Source organism: Bidens hawaiensis, unplaced genomic scaffold (genome assembly GCF_021521415.1).
Source record: "Bidens hawaiensis isolate Kalapana, Puna unplaced genomic scaffold, B.hawaiensis_p1.1 tig00000888_1, whole genome shotgun sequence".
NCBI classification, from domain to species: Eukaryota; Viridiplantae; Streptophyta; class Magnoliopsida; order Asterales; family Asteraceae; genus Bidens; species Bidens hawaiensis.
The window spans coordinates 4,567,540-4,587,660 of NW_027491051.1; the positions used below are offsets into that span (position 1 = coordinate 4,567,540).

Consider the following 20,121-nt stretch of genomic DNA (forward strand, 5'->3'; position numbering starts at 1 on the left):
ATTCTCACGCCGGAGGGTGGTCACAAGGAGGTACTCCCCCCCCTTCTCAGTGACGAGCTCACAGTGTCTGTTTTGCAGGTCATCAGAAGAATAACCATCTTTGCCGGAACTAACCCTCGTGGGAAACATCTATTTAACCCCCAGATTATCCGTAATCTGCCGGGGTCAATTAGTGTTTATTCAGATAGTAATATAGTATTAATTACCTGAACTCGAAGAAGATACAAATCAGAATCAATAACTAGGTTCTGCACAATATGGTGCATCCATCTTGAAACAAATGGATCTATCCCAAGACTAAAGTTTCTAGGGCTAATATTTATCAATCTGCTATTACCCGCGCTCACAGGAGTACAAAAAAAGATATAGAGCTGCTTTCGAGGTGGCTTTTGTGTTACATTTCTCTGAATAAACAAATTGAAAGAATGAAGTACCAATTTCGACATTATATTTTGACACAAATGTGTGATATTAACCTAATCGCTAAATAGGTCATGCTCGTGCCAATCCTGCTGAATCACGCGTCATGTTAGGTTCATATGTAACATAATTTTTGGTTTGGCACGAGAGGCGACCCTCCAATCCCCAAACATCACCCATGTAAGACTGTTACATACAGAAGTTAAGTGTATACCTGTGTGTCATTTATACTTTCCTTGATAGTAAGACTCCCTTGTACCAGACAAGGAGAAACTAAGATCCATTTACGACCTTGCTGCTCGGTTGCGCTAAAACCATTTTTATCTATTTTATGTATGTTTATATCAATAGACGTGCCCCCTTCTCGGTCAAGCTTAACAGTGCAGGAAACATGTATTAGACGGGCGAATATTATATATAAATTAGACAGGAAAAAATTGAGACATATTTAATTTCTGAATAATACTTATCTGGGCTGTGGTGCGACACTCATTATCCCAAGGTGTGAATATGGAACATGAGAATGGTCCAATAGATTTTCAACCAAAACTTCATACCTATAATAATTATCAAAACCCATGTATTTTTTTTTTTAATATAATTTTGTAGAAACAAAGTCGTTGATCGAATTACCCATATGGTATATCTCTGGTGAACATTTGGTTAAAATATGAAGGATCGTCAAGTTCAGGAACATATGGTGGTTTTTTCTTGGAGAGGATATCTTTGTATTGTGGATTAGTGTTGGGCCAAAACCAAACAATCCTGATTTGCACGGTGCTTGGATAAACAGCAACACACGCTTTTGGGGACGAATGAACCTATAATTTGCAGTTAGTAAAATTCATATAACTACAATCAATGTTGCAAAAGTCGCTAGGCGGTCCCTAGGCGGCCGACCCCCTTGGAGGGAGTACTCGGAGTACTCGGACATGATAAATATAATTAATTTTTGGGTAATATATACATCATAAGTTTACTAATATTTATAACAAAATAAGTGAATATCAATATATACAAGAGAAATACATTTTTAAACACTAAATTATTCTAAAAAATGTTAATCATTAATTAAAAAAATGATATTCGTTCTTTAATATTATAGAAATACGAATTATGTTGTATTTTTAAGTGAAAATAGACCCAAGTTAACCGACTAGATGTGATTCTGACTAATGTTGACCACCTTTGAACTTTTTTTAGTAACTAGGCAGAGTTAAAGAAACTCCTCTCTCGTAGCGAATACTCGGAGAGTACTTGGCCTTGTAAACCTACTTTTACAACATTGACTACAATCATAAATTATAAACTTATCGGAAAGAAGATCACAAGCGATCTAAGTTACCGAAGGACCATAAAGGGGAGCTTGAGGAATGAATTTCAGTCACCGGAGCCACCAAAGCACCAGCCATGGTACACGCATTGCAACCGACCCCATTGATCGATTCTTCCTTCAGAAAGTGGAGCCAATCTGTGCGGACAACGATCATCAAACACCTTCCGTGCATTCTCCTTCTTATCCCACCAAACCACAACATCTAGACCCAACGCCTTAATCCCACGGGGAGCCCTCTTGTCCAAGTCACACACAGGCATGAGTGCATACCAGTGAGAAAACCAGTCAAACTTGTCATCTTGATCAAGGCTGTTTGTTGCTTGTTCGGGCGGGGAACTTGGCTCGGTTGAAACAGATGGAGAAATGGCAGTAAACTTAGTGAATTTGGATTTTGGAAAATGGGTTAAATTGAGTAAGGGAGATTTGGAATTATTATCAGTAAATGAAAGACTGAAAAAGGGTTTGGACAAGTGGGATTTGGTAAGTGGTGGTAGTCCAACAGTACTCGAGACAATTGTTATAGCTTCCATGGGTGGTGAGGATTGAGTTTGGGATTTGCCTTATTATATATATATATATATAGAGAGAGAGAGAGAGACTGAATCAGCATTACTGGCAATGCCGACTTCAGATTTGTCACCTTTTTGGAGCACTATTTGTAAAAAATTATATGTTATACTAGTTTTTATCCGTGTATTACGGGGTTTGTTTTATAATTGTTCGATCCGATATTTATATATTTAGTTGGATTTTTAATTTTATTTATTATAACGAAATTAATAATATACTTAGGGTTTGGAAAATGGGTTAAATTGGGTGTTTTATGAGTAAGGGAAAGCCCAAAATTTGGTCTGGACAAGTGTGCTTTGATATGTGAAGGTAGAGCAAGAGCCGAGACAGTTCTTAGAGCTTCCATGGTGGATTTAGAGTTGTTGGATTACTAAATGAGTTTTTATAAGTAAAATGTTGAGTTATTATTGGATGTGAAAAATGTATCACAGAACGTGAAAATCATGACATGTAGACCCGATGAATTTTATGGGATCTGCATTATTGCAAACAAATAATAAAATGCATGGGAGGGATTGTGTTCACAGTTACACCACGTACGATTAAAAACCTCAGAGTCCAGCATTATTTGCGAGGTCTTCATAATAATGGTTACTTTTTTGAAGATATGAGGAGGATTATCTTTCATCTGTCTTTTCGCATACAAAATGTCGGATGCTATGCTCCAAACACACTCCATTATCATGACAATTAAAACAAAGTTTCATTATATCTAACATGTGGACTCTAAGTCAGGTTTCTTCAACGTTAACTTTTTTTATATATGTTTAAGGTATTATTGCAATTGATTGAATTAAAATATCATTCATTTTTGTATTATATCTAGGGGTGACAACCTTGACTCAAACCATTTCAAATGGGTCAATTTGGGTTGTTTTAAAATGCAAATGGGTTGATTTGGGTCATAGGTTTTAATTAAATGGGTCAAAATGGATTACTTGAAATTTCACATTCTTATTTTTGGGTCAAAATGGGTTGACAAATTTAACTACATGGGTTGATGTGGGTTAGTGTTTTAAGGAAAAGTGACATGTTCGGGTTGAAACGAGTTTTAGATTGGAACGATAACGGTCTAGGTTTTGGCTCGGATCAGCTTTCGTGCCGACATGAGTTTTAGCACTGGACGGGTTGGGTTTCGGTTTCTTTCGAGTTTTCGCACTAGACGGGTCGATTTTGGTTTTTAATTCGTTTTCGTCAACATTTCGGTTTCGGTTAATTTGTCGGGTTTTTTTTTTTGATGAACGAGGATAACGGTGAAAATATCTTAGTTTTTTTACTTTTTTCGTTATTCGTTTATATTTTGAGTTATGATTTTTTTATTGTTTTTTTGAATTTTTTTTTTTTTGAGGAACTTTGATCTTAATAGAAACCATCAAAAAAAATTTTAAAAAAATTAATAAAAAAATCATAACTCAAAAAATAAAACAAAAACAAAAAAGGTAAAAAACCTAAAACGTTTCGTCCGTTGTCCTCGTTCAAAAAAATCGACAAATTAACCGAAACTGAAAAGTCAAAAAAACGAAACAAAAACATGCTGAAACAAGCTGTTACGTGATGAAACGAACTGAAAAATCGCTTAAGCAGGTTGTTAAATGCTGAAACGAACTGAAAAATCGCTTAAACGAGCTAATAATTGCTAAAAAGAACTGAAAAATCGCTTAAACGAGCTGTTACGTGCTGAAACGTACTGAAAAATCGCTTAAACGAGCTGTTATGTGCTGAAACGAACTGAAAAATCGCTTAAACGAGCTGTTACGTGCTGAAACGAACTGAAAAATCGCCTAAACGAGCTGTTACGCGATGAAACGAACTGAAAAATCGCTTAAACAAGATGTTACGCGCTGAAACGAACTGAAAATCGCTTAAACGAGCTGTTACGCGCTGAAACGAACTGAAAAATCGCTTAAACGAGCTGTTACTTGCTGAAACGAAATGAAGAATCACTTAAACGGGTTTTGACTCAAACCCGTTTTGACACGTTCCAACCTTGACCCGTTCTAACTCGAACCTGTTGACCCTAACTTGTTCCGACCCGAACCAAAACAACCCTTTTTATAAGTGACCCGTTTCGACCCTAACCCGTTTCGATCTTAACCCGTTCCGACCCATGACCCGTTTCGACCCAACCTAACCCATTTGCCACCTCTATCAGAGCTAAAACTCTCCATACAAAACGTGTTGTCGCCACTTCCAAGAACTGAATCTAGCCAATGTTCCAAATCTAGCCAATCTTATTAATTGGTCAATCTCTATTAATTGAATTATTAATGTTATAAGTTATATTTTTAAACATAATTAATCTAAAATAAATATTAATATTATAATTACATGTCATAAATATATTTTCTTTAAAATCAAAATGTATATATAAAAGAGTTTTTGTTTAAAGAGTACATTAACATTCAATTTTTAGACATCTTCATATTAAAGAAAACTATAACATTTTTTTATAAATTTTTTTTACAAATATCCAGTCTTAAAAATCATAGACAAATTTTTCATTTTTTATATGTATTATAAGAATATTGTGATAGTTGTACAACAATGTGTTTATAAGGACAACATGAAAGTTGTTTAAAAAGGAAAATTTGATGTATTTTTTGTGTATGGCTTGGTATGAAATGTAAACCTTATTTGTGAAAGACTTTGGCTACATCTTTCACATCGAGTGTCTCATTGTATTAAATGTAGTTTCCAGTGACATTGTTTCATTATTGTACACCGATGGTAGAAAAACTCATTCTCGATTTAAAATTCAAATATATTTGATGATATAAAACAACTATATTTGTAATACATTTTTCTTACATAATATAAAGATACTTAATTATTTTTTTTATTTATATTAAATTATTTATTATAATTTATACATTAACTTATCCTGTGTAATACACGAGTTTCTAAAACTTGTAAGTTAATAAGAAACATTAAACTCATGCATAATATCTAGCGTAGCCAAGTCAATACTTAATGCATAAAAAAATATGTCTTATTATACATATTAATCCGTAACGTTGTGTTATAATGGACATTTGTTCATTTTTGTTACAATTTCCATTGCATGTTATACAACCATTTGATGCATTCTTGTTTTCACGATGCAGCCAAGAGGGGCTTTATTTTGATGTTTTATTCTTTATTTCTGTTGGTATATAGTTTTCAATTTTCGAACATGATGCGAGAATTACTTTCTTTTTGGTGAGATTCTTATAGATAAACAAAATCATTATACATTTATACTGATACTTTTTTTAATTTCAAAGATACATTCTTCATTGTGAATGCTTTGATATATGCTAGATCCTTTAAAAACTAGTAATGGACAAAAGGTATAATTCTCATACCATATTTTTCATGTTTGTTAGTCATTTTAATAAAATCATTAAATCATTTTCCAGGTTTCTTACGCATTATATAGTAAAGGGTTTAAAATTTTCATAATGTATCTTTTTCGATGTTTCTTACACATCTAAATACAATCATTAATGTAATCAGTAGTGCACGATAGTTCATTATTAAAAGAAAAGAAGAATCAAGAATAAAAAGTTACACACTAATGCAATAATTAAATACACTATTTTAAATATGGTATTTTTTTTAGTATCATAAGTTATACTATAGGTATCTTCTCTTTTGTTATATGGTATTTTTTTTAGTATCATAAGTTATCCTATAGGTAACGTAACAGTCATAACTCAGATCGACCGAATTCACGTTGATTTGTCGCTACAACGCCCAATGTTTTACGAACCGAAACATCATTTTAACTATGATTTTCTTGTATACGAGTATTCTAGAAGTTTCCCAAATAAATTTCCTTATATTGATAAAAAAAACATCCAAACGATTTACAATGAAGTGGCAGGTAAGCGGGCAACAAGCTGCGCAGCAACCCCTTTTGGATAGCAAACCCAATCATACTAAAAACAAAGTTTCGGTTCTTATGGGCCGACAAGTTACCATGCACGACTTTCTGAACTCTGTTCAAAAGGTCCACGTCATCCGGAGCTAAGAAACCAAAAGTGACGAAGGCAAAGGAGATAAACACGTGTTGATTCTCCAAACAGATTCTCTCGTGTTTAGCAACCTTGCTCGATGCTGCCTTCAATGCTGCCAAATAAATTGAAACAGTGGACACTGTTGTTAGAGCTTCCATGACGGAGTATTGAGTTTGTGATCTGCATTATTGCATATAAAAAAATATCTTATATTTTACGCCTAAAATTTATTTGAAACGAAATAGAGGTATGATGAGCAACATAACAGAAACGTTGATGAGCCAAGAACGATGAAGACTCACACCATCCCACAATCTGTTCTATTTAACTAGTTTTTCTCTCTTCTACTTTTTTATAATAACATATTTTGAATTTAACTTTTTTTTTAATAGAATGTTTTTTTTTTCAATTAAGTACTTATATTGTTTTTAATTATTTATAACTTGTAACTATATCTACATAGGAATATTTCTTTCATTAAAATAGAATAATTATGAATAGAAAACTTGTCCTTGATATGACAATTATATCCATCACTAAGCCGTTGGTGAGAAGTCGATCCCTAAGCCAGTGGTGGTATTGCCATTGCAGTTATTGTTACTCTCAGTAAACAATATGTTGCTAAGAGCACCCACAATTAATTGGGGAGGGGGGTGCAATGCCATAGGTCCGAATCTAGAAAGCATTGCTACGGACTTGAGGAAACAAAGTTTCACATTGTGGAAGTGAAGTCTATGGAGCAAGGTTTATACCTGCAAATTTTATGGCAAACGAAGAAGTGGGCCACCCCACTCACATTCACACAACACACATATATTATACATATATATGTGGAAAAAAGAAAAGGGGGGGGGGGGGGGGGGGTAGAAATACTTGGACTATGATGTTGTGCTAATATGACAGTTTGTGAAGGTCCAACGATGTTGGTGCTCTATATGATCTATGGAAAAGTTCTATAGTTAATACATTGGATCAATGATTCATCAATTTCATGATTTTCAATTGTATCATCGACAAATGACCTTAAGTACCCACCGTTGATCTAGATGTCATGGTCTAATATAAAAAGTAATTATGATGCTTAACTATCTATACAAGTACGTGTAAATAAGGTGTCGAGCCACGAAGAGTATGTGGTAAGTGGACAGTGTAACTGATTTTTAACGTTATGAAGACTATTATTTAGTTGACACGATCACTTAACAATTTGTAAACAATTAATGTGTAACATTTGTCATTTTTCGGTTTAACTTGCATTTGTTTTTTGTATCAAAAACCAGAACCGTTTTGATCTTTCGGATTCGTTGTTATTAATAAAATGTTGGATTTTATGTTCATTTATGTTTCACAAATGTCGGCTCAAGAAAACATCTTTTCGGTACGTTAAAACACCTCTTTATGATGAAAACGACTTAAAACAAACTTTAGGGACTATTATTGTCAATTATCAAAAGATTGCCTGACCATTTTAACCAATCACATGCAATTTTACCCCATATGAATAAACCATACTTCTACCACTATAAAAGCAATGTCTCATGCATCATTTTGGTTGTTCTTTCTTCACCAAATTCTCTCAAACTAAGATCCAAGTATCCATTATTCAAGTTCTTATAGTTTAACTCTCCAAGGTCAAACTAATACTAATATTTGTTTCTAACTAATTCTTGTTACTTTAAAGCTTGATGTTGCAACATATATATAATATACACCCCTTGTTTCCTTCGGCTTTCACTTCTCCGGTCACGGTCGGTTGAAGTTTCGTGCTATAAGGCAAGGCTACATGGAGGACTATTATAGTCATTGATAAATACTTTGGTTTATGCTTAATTTTGTTTATGCTTATTAATATTGTTTAATCCTTACTTACTTTTAGTTTCCAAATCATTTTTAATAGTTCAATGGTATTGGGTATGTGGCCACCATTTTCGGTTTCATCCCGAGTCAAGAGTCGAACCAAAACCGAACTTTTGTTTAATACTTTATTGTTAACATATTGTATGAAAAATTTGAGTATTATTATATTTAAGTTTATTTTAATGAGTTCTATGGTATTGGATATGTGGCAACCATCCTCGGTTTCATTCCGAGTCAAGGACCGAACCGAAACCGAACTCTTGTTTAAACATTTTATTTTAACATGTTATATGTAAACTTGAGTACTATCATTTCTAAGTTATTTTAATAAAGTTCCATGGTATTGGGTATGTGGTACCCATCCTCGGTTTATTCCGAGTCAAGGACCGAACCAAGTCCGAACTAAACCGAGTTCACTCGCTTAAGACACACTAGTGTGTTTTGAGCCACCGGTCTCATATTTTCTCCAAAACTATTTTATAAACTTATTTTATATTATTTTCTCAAAACACTTGATATGTTGGATCTAACTTGATCTTATAACAAGTTTGGACCGACAAAACCAAACACTAGGTTAACGGACGTCGAGGTTATTCTTAATAGAACTACACACTTGGTTAAGCTTGTTAGTGCATGATTTGTGACTAGTGATTTGCAGTTAAAGTATTCGATAGCTACGGAAAAGGGGGTGTTTGTTAGTGCACGGTTTTGGTGTCCGTAGCGATCAAATAAGTTAGAATTAGTCTAGTATGTTTATTTAATGTAAAATGGCCCATTCGCTATGGATTGTATAACGAATGAGGTCCATTCGTGATAGTCTAGAATCTTATTTAAGGTATAACCCATACGCTATGGACTGTATAGCGAATGGAGGCCCATTCGTTATGGAAGCATAACGAATGGTGTCTAATTCCTTAAGGTATTACCATTCGTCATGGAAGCATAACGAATGGTGTCTCATTTGTTATGAAGGCATAACGAATAAGGGTAACTTATCGAATGTGAGTGTATGGCCTATATATAGGTAGCTCCTGTTTATAATTAAAATACACGAGAGAGAGAGAGAGAGAGAGATATCGAAGTCATAATTTATCCTCTCCACAAGCTATTATTCCCCATAATGTATTCATTCTTATTTATCAATAAAGTAGTAAATTAATCGTATTGATTTGATGTATCGGGTTAGCGGCTAGATCTTGGCTCGTATAGCGTTCACTCAATTGGTATTATTCTTTTGATTTCAATGAGTTCTCTCATCACATTCTGGAATATCGGGTTTCGAGCTTGATCAATTATCAAGACTCTAACCGACAAATCAGAACACTTGTAAATTCTCGTTTTGGCATCTATTTAACTTTGCAATATTGCAATTATACCCAAATATTTACTTAACAAAGGTTAAGTAAAAACTAATAAATAGAATATCGAGACCCGACTTCGAGTAAACATACTTTTCAAAAATTCATTATTTTAATTCCTTATGTGTTTACATTTTAGCCTTCAATTTTAATTATTTATGTTCTGCCGCCTTTGGTCGGGGTGTGACAGATTGGTATCAATTCCTAGACTATAGGATAAGCTGTTAGACGTAACGACCTAGCATGGTTTTGCTTTAGGGTCCTTATACGTGATGCTTATACGTGTTACCCTACTTGATTGTTCATTACACTTATATATTTACTTACTTATTTATTTCATTTAATCCCAAAAATATACACTTACATACACTCTCATAGTATTCCAAGGTATCATTACCTTACCGCAAAAGGCGGATTTTTATAATGTTTTTTTTGTGGATCACAAACTTAATTTGGATCCCGTTATTTATAATCTCCTTAAAGCTTGACTCTATAATGGGTTTGTTGCCATGTTAGAGGGCAAAACACTATGAAAAGATAGTTGACAAAAAGATTTCAATAATCGAAGGTGATTTACTTACCTGCAATGGTTGAATTGTAGTGTTCGTCTTCTAGGCCAACAAACCGTGTTATACATGTCAACAACTTTAAGTTGTCGAATGCAAGCGTTCCGGTTTCCTCCTTATATTTTTGTTGGAAGCATAAGAGCCACGGTGGTACGTGGACTAATGTTTTCAACAACCCGATTACCTCATCGTTTATTTTTTATTGTTATTATTACGCTGTTTGGGATAAACTTGTAAAACATGGTGATTTCGTGCACATGTTCAACTCCCCACTTTACAACGATTTTTAAGATTTAATATTGGGACAACTAGTCATGGTGGTTCATACAAGTTTTTCCCGCTTTTAAATCCTAACACATTATTTCAAACTTCGAAGATTTAAACTATTTAGCATTTTATTTCTTTTACTTGATTTACCAACAAAAGAAATTTTTTTTAACATCTTCATCCTCATAACTCTAGGACTCACAATCATTAAAACCCCATATTTACTCATTTCCCTCATACTTATATCAATTACCCCAAACTTATATCATTTCTCTTTTATTATTTTAGAATGCCTCCACTTCCTCGTCAAACTCACAAACTTAAATCCGGTCATTGGATGGTCGCTTTGGTTGCTAAAGAAATCGCCGCTGTGATTCCTGGACTTATAACTCAAATCCAAGCCACCCAACCCACCGTTACTCAGACCACACCTAACCCCGCACCTTTCGCTTTGAAAAATTTCTCCAGTGCCAACCCATCTCAGTTTCATGGCAAAAACTATGCCACTACCTTATTACAATGGTTCGAAAAGATGGAAAGCGTTTTTACTCTTTGTAAATGCCCCGAACCCAAGAAAACCACGTACGCCTCAAGCATGTTCAAGGGAACCTCCCGCACTTGGTAGAATGGCAAAATGTTCGCCAGTGGGACGGAAGTAGCTATGACCTACTCATGGAACAAGCTCAAGGAAGTCATGATGAAGAAATTTTGCCCAAAACATGAACTCCAAAAACTCGAATCCGAATTTTGGGAACTTAAGTAAGAGAGTGGTGACAACTCCGCCTACTCCGACCACTTTCATGAGATTCGTCTCTTGGTTCCCCACTTGGTCACCCTCCCCCCTCGAATGGGCGATTGACAAGTATGTCTGTGGTTTGCCTATGCAAATTCACGACTCGGTGATGAGTAGTAAACCACAAACCCTTCATGATGCAATTACATTAGCCGGTGCACTTTCTGAAAACCCTTTTAAAGCCGGTACCCTCACTATCAAAAGCTCAAAGAAACCCAATGAGAAAAGTACACCCGAACCATCAACCCTCACCAAATTTAACCCGCAACCTCAATCCATAAACTACTCCAACTCATCCCACCACACCAAGAAGAAAGGCAAACCCAATTACCGAAACTATACCGTCACTCACCCATCACAACCTCAATCTCAAGCACACCAAAACCGAAAACCGAATTCCGGCCCGCATCCCTTGTGTAACATTTGCCAACTCCATCACCCCTCCTACTCCGCTTGCCACCATTGCACAAAGTTTAACCGCTATGGTGACCTTAGAAACGTGTGTCGGAAGCCTCCCGTGGGCAACTCGCCCCCCAAGGTTTTCCCCATCCAACCAAAATCGTCCCGTGCCTTTTGCTCAAAATCCTCCTCCTCATCCTAGAGCTTATTTCAATTGTGGAGACCCAAATCATTTCCGCAATGCTTGTCCTCAACTTGCTTTTGTTAACCAAGCCCAAATCATACCCACAACGTACTATCAAACCCAAGCCTACCAAGTTCAAACCTATCATACCCAAGTCCCACAACTCTTGGCTCCTCCAGCTCAACCTTTCCAAGCCATGCAAGTCCTCCCGCAAGCAACACAAGCTCTTCTCCTCCTCCTCCTCCAGCTTAACAAGTCAACCACGACAATCAAGGGCGTGCTTTTATGATGAACCCCAACCAAGCTCAAGTTGCCAATGATGTGGTGAATGATACATTTTTAGTAAATGACCATTTAGCTTCAATTGTATTTGATATCAGAGCTGATAAGAGTTTTTTTTTCTTTTAAATTTGAATCTATTCTTGCCGTACCCCGCACTAAACTTTCTCGCCCTTTTTTTGTCGAAGTCGCCAATGGTAGTTCCATCACCATCGATTCGGTCATTCGCGATTGTATCCTCACTTTTTGCAAGCACGAATTCTCGATCGACCTCGTCCCGATGCAAATGGGAAGCTTCGACATCATAGTAGGTATGGATTGGTTAGCTTTGCACCGTGCCGAAGTTGTTTGTTATGACAAATTCATTTGTATCCCGCTCGTCAATGGCAAAATCCTCAAAGTCTTTGGCAAAACGATTCCCAAGAAGCTCAACCTCATGTCTTGCTCTCGATCTAGTAAGTACTTACGCCAAATGTATGTTCGATTCCTAGCCCAAGCGGTGGTGAAAGATCCCAAAGAAAAGAAAATTCAAGACATTCCCGTTGTTTGTGAATTTCCCGGCGTTTTTCCAGAAGATGTCTCTGGTCTCCCACCCATTCGTCCTGTTGAATTTTGAATCAACATTGTGCCCAGCGCGAATCCCGTAGCCAAGGCTCCCTATCGTTTTGCTCATTTGAAAATGCAAGATTTATCGTACCAACTTCAAGAACTCTCCGATAAGGGCTTTATCCGTCCAAGCTCTGCCCATTGGGGCGCTCCCGTCCTCTTCGTGAAAAAGAAAGATGGATATTTTCGCATGTGTATTGATTACCGTGAACTCAATAAATTCACCATAAAAAATCATTACCCTTTGCCTCAAATCGACGACCTCTTTGATCAGCTCCAAGCCGCAACTTGTTTTTCCAAAATAGATCTTCGATCTGGTTATCATCAATTGTGTGATCATGAAGACGACATTCCAAAAACCACTTTTCGTACTCGTTATGGACATTAAGAGTTCTTGGTTATGCCTTTAGGATTAACCAATGCACCCGCGGTATTCATGGACCTCATGAACCGCGTTTGCAAACCATTCTTGGACAAATTCGTAATTCTTTTTTTTGATGACATCCTTATCTTCTCCAAGACCAAAGACGAGCATAAGCATCATTTACGTTCCATTATCGACCTCTTAAAAAAAGAAAAACTTTATGCCAAATTCTCAAAATGTGAATTTTGGTTAAAAGAGGCTCAATTTTGGGTAAGGTCGTCAACGATAAAGGTATTCATGTTGATCCCGCCAAAGTCGAGGCGGTAAAAGATTTGAAAACTCCATCCACACCCACGGAAGTTCGATCTTTCCTTAGTTTGGCCGGGTATTATCGGCGATTCATTTTAAACTTCTCCAAAATCGCGTTACCCCTCACCGCACTAACTCATAAAGGAAAAACTTATGAATGGGGACCGAAACAAGAATAAGCTTTCCAAACTCTAAAGCATATGCTTTGCAATGCTCCCGTTTTAACCCTCCCCGATGGAAACGGCGACTTTGTGGTATTTTGCGATGCATCCAACCAAGGTCTCGGTTGTGTTCTCATGAAACGGGGTCAAGTTATCGTATATGCCTCAAGGCAACTTTAGGTTCACGAAAAGAATTACACGACTCATGATCTCGAACTTGGTGTCGTCGTTTTCGCTCTCAAAATTTGGAGACATTATCTTTATAGCACAAAATGTGTTGTATTCACCAATCATAAAAGTCTTCAACACATTTTTGACCAAAAGATCTCAACATGAGACAACGTCGATGGGCCGAATTACTTAGTGATACGATTGAGAAATTCGCTACCATCCCAGTAAGGCGAATGTTGTGGCTGATGCCCTTAGTCGTAAAGTTAATGTCAAATCCGTTATGCTTCATAGCATCATCATCCAAACCGATCTCCAAGACCGCATCTATCAAGCCCAATGCACCTCCATTGATGTAGGCAATATGTACGACGAAATGTCATGTGGAGCCGAACTTCAACTCGAAACCAAACCCGATGGCTTGCTTTTTTTTTCTCAATCGGTTATGGGTTGCCAATCGTGATGAACTTCACTTTCATTCTCGATGAAGCTCATATGTCACGATATTCCATACATACCGATGCGGATAAGATGCACTTCGATCTATTTATTGGAGGCCGGGTATGAAAAAGGACGTAGCACTTTATGTCTCAAAATTTCTTACTTGCTCAAAGGTTAAATCCGAACATCAGAAACCTTTTGGTTTACTCAAGCAACATCCTATTCCCGTTTGGAAATGGGAAGGCATTACTATGGACTCTATCACTAAATTACCCCCCCCCCCCCACTCAAAGGCAAAAATGATAGCATTTGGGCCATCATTGATCGATTAACCAAATAGGCTCACTTCATCCCAATCCGTGAGAAGAAATCTAGAACAACTCGCTCAAATCTATGTTCGTGAAATTATATGCCGCCATGGTATTCCGTTGACCATTATTTCCGATCGTGATGCTCCCGTTTTTGGAAATCGCTTCAAGAAGCTTTGGGAACTCGCATCGATCTTAGCACAGCTTATCATCTTCAAACCGATGGTCAATCCGAGTGTACAATCCAAACCCTTGAGGATATGCTTCGATCTTGTGTTCTCGATTTTGGTGGACATTGGGATTCTCATCTCCCACTTATCGAATTCTCGTACAACAATAGTTATCATTCTAGCATTGATATGACTCCTTTCCAAGCTCGTTATGGTCATAAGTGTCATTCCCTGATTTATTGGAACGAGATTGGTGAAGCCCAAATCACCGGTCCCGAGATGGTCTAAAACACTACCAATCGTATCGATCAAATCCACAAAAATCTCCTCGCTGCTAGAAGTCACCAAAAGAGCTATGCCGACAAACAGGGAAAACCCCTCGAGTTCAATGTTGGCGACTTTGTCCTTCTCAAAGTATCCCCTTGGAAGGGGGTAGTCCATTTTGGAAAGAAAGGAAAACTAGCACCCCGTTTCGTAGGCCCATTTAAAATCCTCGAAAGGATTGGAAAAGTGGCTTATAAACTTAAATTACCACAAGAACTTAATGGTGTTCATCCAACCTTTCATGTCTCAAACCTCAAAAGGTTCTTAGCCGAAGGTAATCTTCATATACCTCTCGATGAAGTGCGTATCGATGAAACCTTGCAAATGATCGAAAAACACGTTGATTTCATGGACCGCAATGAGAAACGAACAAAACATAGCTGCATCCGTTTAGTTAAAGTCCGTTGCGAATCACGGCATGGCGCTAGATTTACTTGGGAATGAGAAGACAAGATGAAGGAAAACAACCCGCATTTGTTTATTACAGATTCATCTTACTTTCGAGATGAAATTTCCTAAAGTAGAAAAGACTGTGACATTTGTCATTTTTCGGTTTAACTTGCATTTGTTTTTGTATCAAAAACCCGACCCGTTTTGATCCTTTGGATTCGTCGTTATTAATAAAATGTTAGATTTTATGTTCGTTTATGTTTCACAAATGTTGGGTCAAGAAAACATATTTTTTGGTACGTTAAAATACCTCTTTATGACGAAAAAACGATTTAAAACAAACTTTAGGGACTTTTATTGTCAATTATCAAAAGCTTGTCTGAGCAGTTTAACCAATCACATGCAATTTTACCCCATATGAATAAACCATACTTCTACCACTATAAAAGCAATGTCCCATGCACCATTTTGGTTGCTCCTTCTCCAAATTCTCTGAAACTAAGATCTAGGTATCCATTATTCAAGTTCTTATAGTTTGACTCTCCAAGGTCAAACTAATATTAATCTTTGGTTCTAACTAATTCTTGTCACTTAAAAGCTTGATGTTGCAACATATATATAATATACACCCCTTTGTTTCCTTCGGCTTTTACTTCACCGGTCACGGTCGGTTGAAGTTTCGTGCTACAAGGCAAGGCTACGTGGAGGACTATTATAGTCCTTGATAAATACTTTAGTTTATGCTTTAATTTTGTTTATGCTTATTACTATTGTTTAATCCTTACTTACTTTTAGTTTCCAAATCATTTTTAATAGTTCAATGGTATTGGGTATGTGACCACCATTTTCAGTTTCATCCCAAGTCAAGAGCCGAACCAAAACGAACTTTTGTTTAATACTTTATTGTTAACATATTGTATGAAAGATTTGAGTATTATTATTATTTTTAAGTTTATATTAATGAGTTCTATGGTATTGTATATATGGCAACCATCCTCCGTTTCATTCTGAGTCAAGGACCGAACCGAAACCGAACTCTTGTTTAAACACTTTATTTTAACATGTTGTATGTAAGCTTGAGTACTATCATTTCTAAGTTATTTTAATAAAGTTCCATGGTATTGGGTATGTGGTAACCATCCTCGGTTTTATTCCGAGTCGAGGACCGAACCAAGACCGAACTAAACCGAGTCACTCGCTTAAGACACACTAGTGTGTTTTGAGCCACCGACTCTCATATTTTCGCCAAAACTATTTTATAAACTTATTTTATATTATATTCTCTAAACACTTGGTATGTTGGATCTAACTTGATCTTATGACAAGTTTGGACCGACAAAACTAAACACTTGCTTAACGGACATCGAGGTTCTTCTTAATAGAACTACACATTTGGTTAAGCTTCTTTTGATTTCATTGAGTTATCTCATAACATTTTGGAATCTCGGCATCGAGCTTGATCAATTATCAAGACTCGAACCGACAAATCCGAACACTGGTAAAGTCTCGTTTTGGCATCTATTTAACTTTGCAATATTGCAATTATACCCAAATATTTACTTAACAAAGGTTAGGTAAAAACTAATAAATAGAATACCGAGACCCGACTTCGAGTAAACTTACTTTTAAAAAATTCATTACTTTAATTCCTTATGTGTTTACATTTTAGCCTTAAATTTTAATTATTTATGTTACTTGTCAAGTTGTTTTACTTTAAAGCTTTTAAAAACCATTTACTAACTGAAGTCCCTTTTCAATCTAGGTCTTGCCCGTTGAACTTACCATTCCCCCGTTTTATTGCAAACTATCATTCAAGTTACTTATTTCATGTGAGTACATTTAATCCCCCATTTTCACTTTTATACTTTGGGATAACATGCATACTTATTCAAAACAAGAATGATTTATAATACTCGATCCTCAAACCACAAACGTTAGGGTGTACGATACTAGAATACTTGCTCTATTATGTGTTATATGCTTCATATGCTTTACGTGCGCGAGTGTTTATTTTTATGTTGTTGTTGAGCCTCAATAAGCATGATCATACGCTCCCCTAACTACTTAGCCTTGTGCTAGTAGAATAGGCCTCATTATCCGAGTATGTCGGTTGTTACCGATTAGAAAGGATCCTCATTTACTTATAATTTATATACCACAATTGTTGCATTTATTTATAGTTTCATATACGATTTATGGATTTTGCCTCATATTATATATACTCAAAAACTATGAAATTGCTCACCAACATACGTGTTGACAAATATTATTTAATGCATTGTTACAAGTTTGATTATTACTTGATTTGAAGCTTGAACATGCCATTCTATTTGATACCGCTAGGTTATTAGAAGAATGAACAATATTTATTCTTATATTTGCTGTTGTTATGTATGAACAAGATGTATTTCTTTTGTGACCGAATGAAATTAATGAGTTGGTTAAATATTGTCACTTTATTAGTGTCTTGTGTTCATGGGCAATCGTTGCACCCCGACATGTTTCGCTGCCTTTGGTCGGGGTGTGACATATTGAAAGACAAATCACACCCGGGTTTAGAAATATTCAACACTAGATTAACTTACAAACTTGACTTGATTTCAATTAAACACACACACGACAACTTAGATTTACCAACATACATTCCTAGTCATAGGTGTCAACAATCGTTTATCCTCGTAATTGATACAAGAATACCTTCACAACACAACACAAATCAAAGACAATTGTACACTTCATAAACGATAAACAGTTAACAAATATAGCATGAATCAGTCTTAATAGCAACTCTCATTTCACAATGTTATTGATGCAAGAAAATCTTAACACATATGAATCCAAGACAATACTAACAACTTAATCCACACTGTTCATTCTATTACAAAGAGTCAAATCAAATCAAAAGTGTAGAACAATAAACCCTAAGTTACAAGATCTTACACTCGGGTAGGACTCAAAAGATTTAGCCAATTAGTCACAGACAGTAATAATTGGGTCTTCGATTGATGAAAGGAATGGCATGAAAGTTTATAGGAATATGATTGAGATCCTTCAAATTCTTCCAAAATCGCCCAGAATCTGCAGTGCATGCGTGACAATGGTTTAGGTTCATAAAATAAAGATACAAGTCAAAACCCAATTTTTCATGATTTTTATGTCTATCGCGTATCACGACGTCTTCAACAATTGTCCATCACGTAGCGGCGTACGACAAAATAGTCGGGTTCCATATATGTATCACGAAGGACTTGTCTTCACCTCCATCGCGTAGCGCAATGGGCTTCGGCAACATAAAACCATTATTTTAATCAACTATCAGCTTCGTTTGACGTTAGAGTCTCAGAGACTCCATCTCATGCTCATATAAGTCCAAAATTTTGCATTAATGTCTCATGAATTGTAACATAATAAGGACGTATAAAGTACCCAAATATACAATATTTACATCCGATCATCAACTATTTCTAACCGATATTTATACAAGAATACGTATATATATATATATCTATATATGTATAGGGGTGGGATCTAGAGAGAACTCCTCTTAAAGAGAGAACTAGAGAACTAGTAAAGAATTATTTTTAACTATTTTTAAAAAAATATTTTGTGATTTTTTTTTCTTTCTCCTTCTAATAAGATGATATTGTTCCTAAAAAAATAAAAAATAAAAAAAACTTTTAAAAATAAAAAAAAACCCGTCGATGTAATGCGTATGTGCATTAATGTGTATTTTATATATAAAATAGTGTTTTATTGCATATAATTCAACACAAATACATTATCTAATACACACTATTAAATATATGCAAATACAACACTAATAATTGTATGTAAAATACATTATTGCATATATGTAATACAACAGTAATGCACATATGAACTATATCGATTTTTTTTTAATTTTTGTATATAATATAACACTATTGCAAATATACAATACAAACAAATATATATATGCTATTCAACACTATTTCAAATATCAAAATGCACACTATTGCACATATGCATTATAAAAAAAGTCGGTGTATTGCATATATGCATTACTCGTTAATTTTTTTTATTTTTATAATTTTTTGTGGTGAAGAATAACAACATATAAGAAGGATGAAAGAAAAAAATTTGAAAAATATATTTTTAATTAAATTAAAAATACTTCATTATTGGTTCTCTAGTTCTCTTCATAAAATGGAGTTCTATCATAATCCTCTCCCTATATATAAAACTAGTTTTTCTACCTGGAATATTGCGCCTGGGCAGCTGACAAAACCCCAGCGTTGAAACTCGGGCGTTGGTAAAACCCAAGCGTTACCACGATGAGTCGACACAAATTCGGTCAGTACCAGCTGCATTCGTTACAATATATATTAATCTGAGGGTTAAAACCCAAAAAATTAATTAGTCAAATTAACATATAAAAACATTACAATATAAGAAACTAAAATATCTAAGACGATGTTTATTTGGTTGGTAAACCCGGACGGTTGTAAAACCCAAGCGTTATCGGTCTCGAGCATTGAGGCGGTAACTTGACACGACTTCGGTCGGTTTTGATTACGTACCTTACGGTACCGGAACTAAAAAAGGAAAAAATATAAAACTTGAGGGGGACCAATGGCCAATTGGGGGGGGGGGTCGGTAGCGTTGTCTGTTATGGGCTTTATATAAGGCTGCGAGTCTACACGAACTCTGTCGGTTCCTTTTAGATTTGTTATGGTCCCGGAACTAAAACTATTAAAAAAAATTGACGTTTGTTCGGTTCCCATTATGTTTATTATGGTAACTAAACTAAAAAAAGTCACTGACCAATACGGATTGGGCCACTTACGTCACCAAATTTGTTAATTGTATATAAC

General features: G+C 35.7%; 1 long non-coding RNA gene across 2 annotated transcripts; it reads right to left on the reverse strand.

Moving 5' to 3' along the window:
• Window positions 1–204: 204 nt before the first annotated feature.
• On the reverse strand, window positions 205–2,325 carry LOC143544141 (uncharacterized). Of its 2 annotated transcripts, none has more exons than XR_013137202.1 (3): window positions 1,766–2,325; window positions 1,054–1,241; window positions 205–977 (listed from the first exon to the last, which is right to left on the reverse strand). It is a non-coding gene; the product is annotated as an uncharacterized LOC143544141 (long non-coding RNA). The 2 variants fall into 2 exon arrangements; XR_013137201.1 differs by having other exon boundaries at window positions 205–404; window positions 635–1,241.
• Window positions 2,326–20,121: the final 17,796 nt, after the last annotated feature.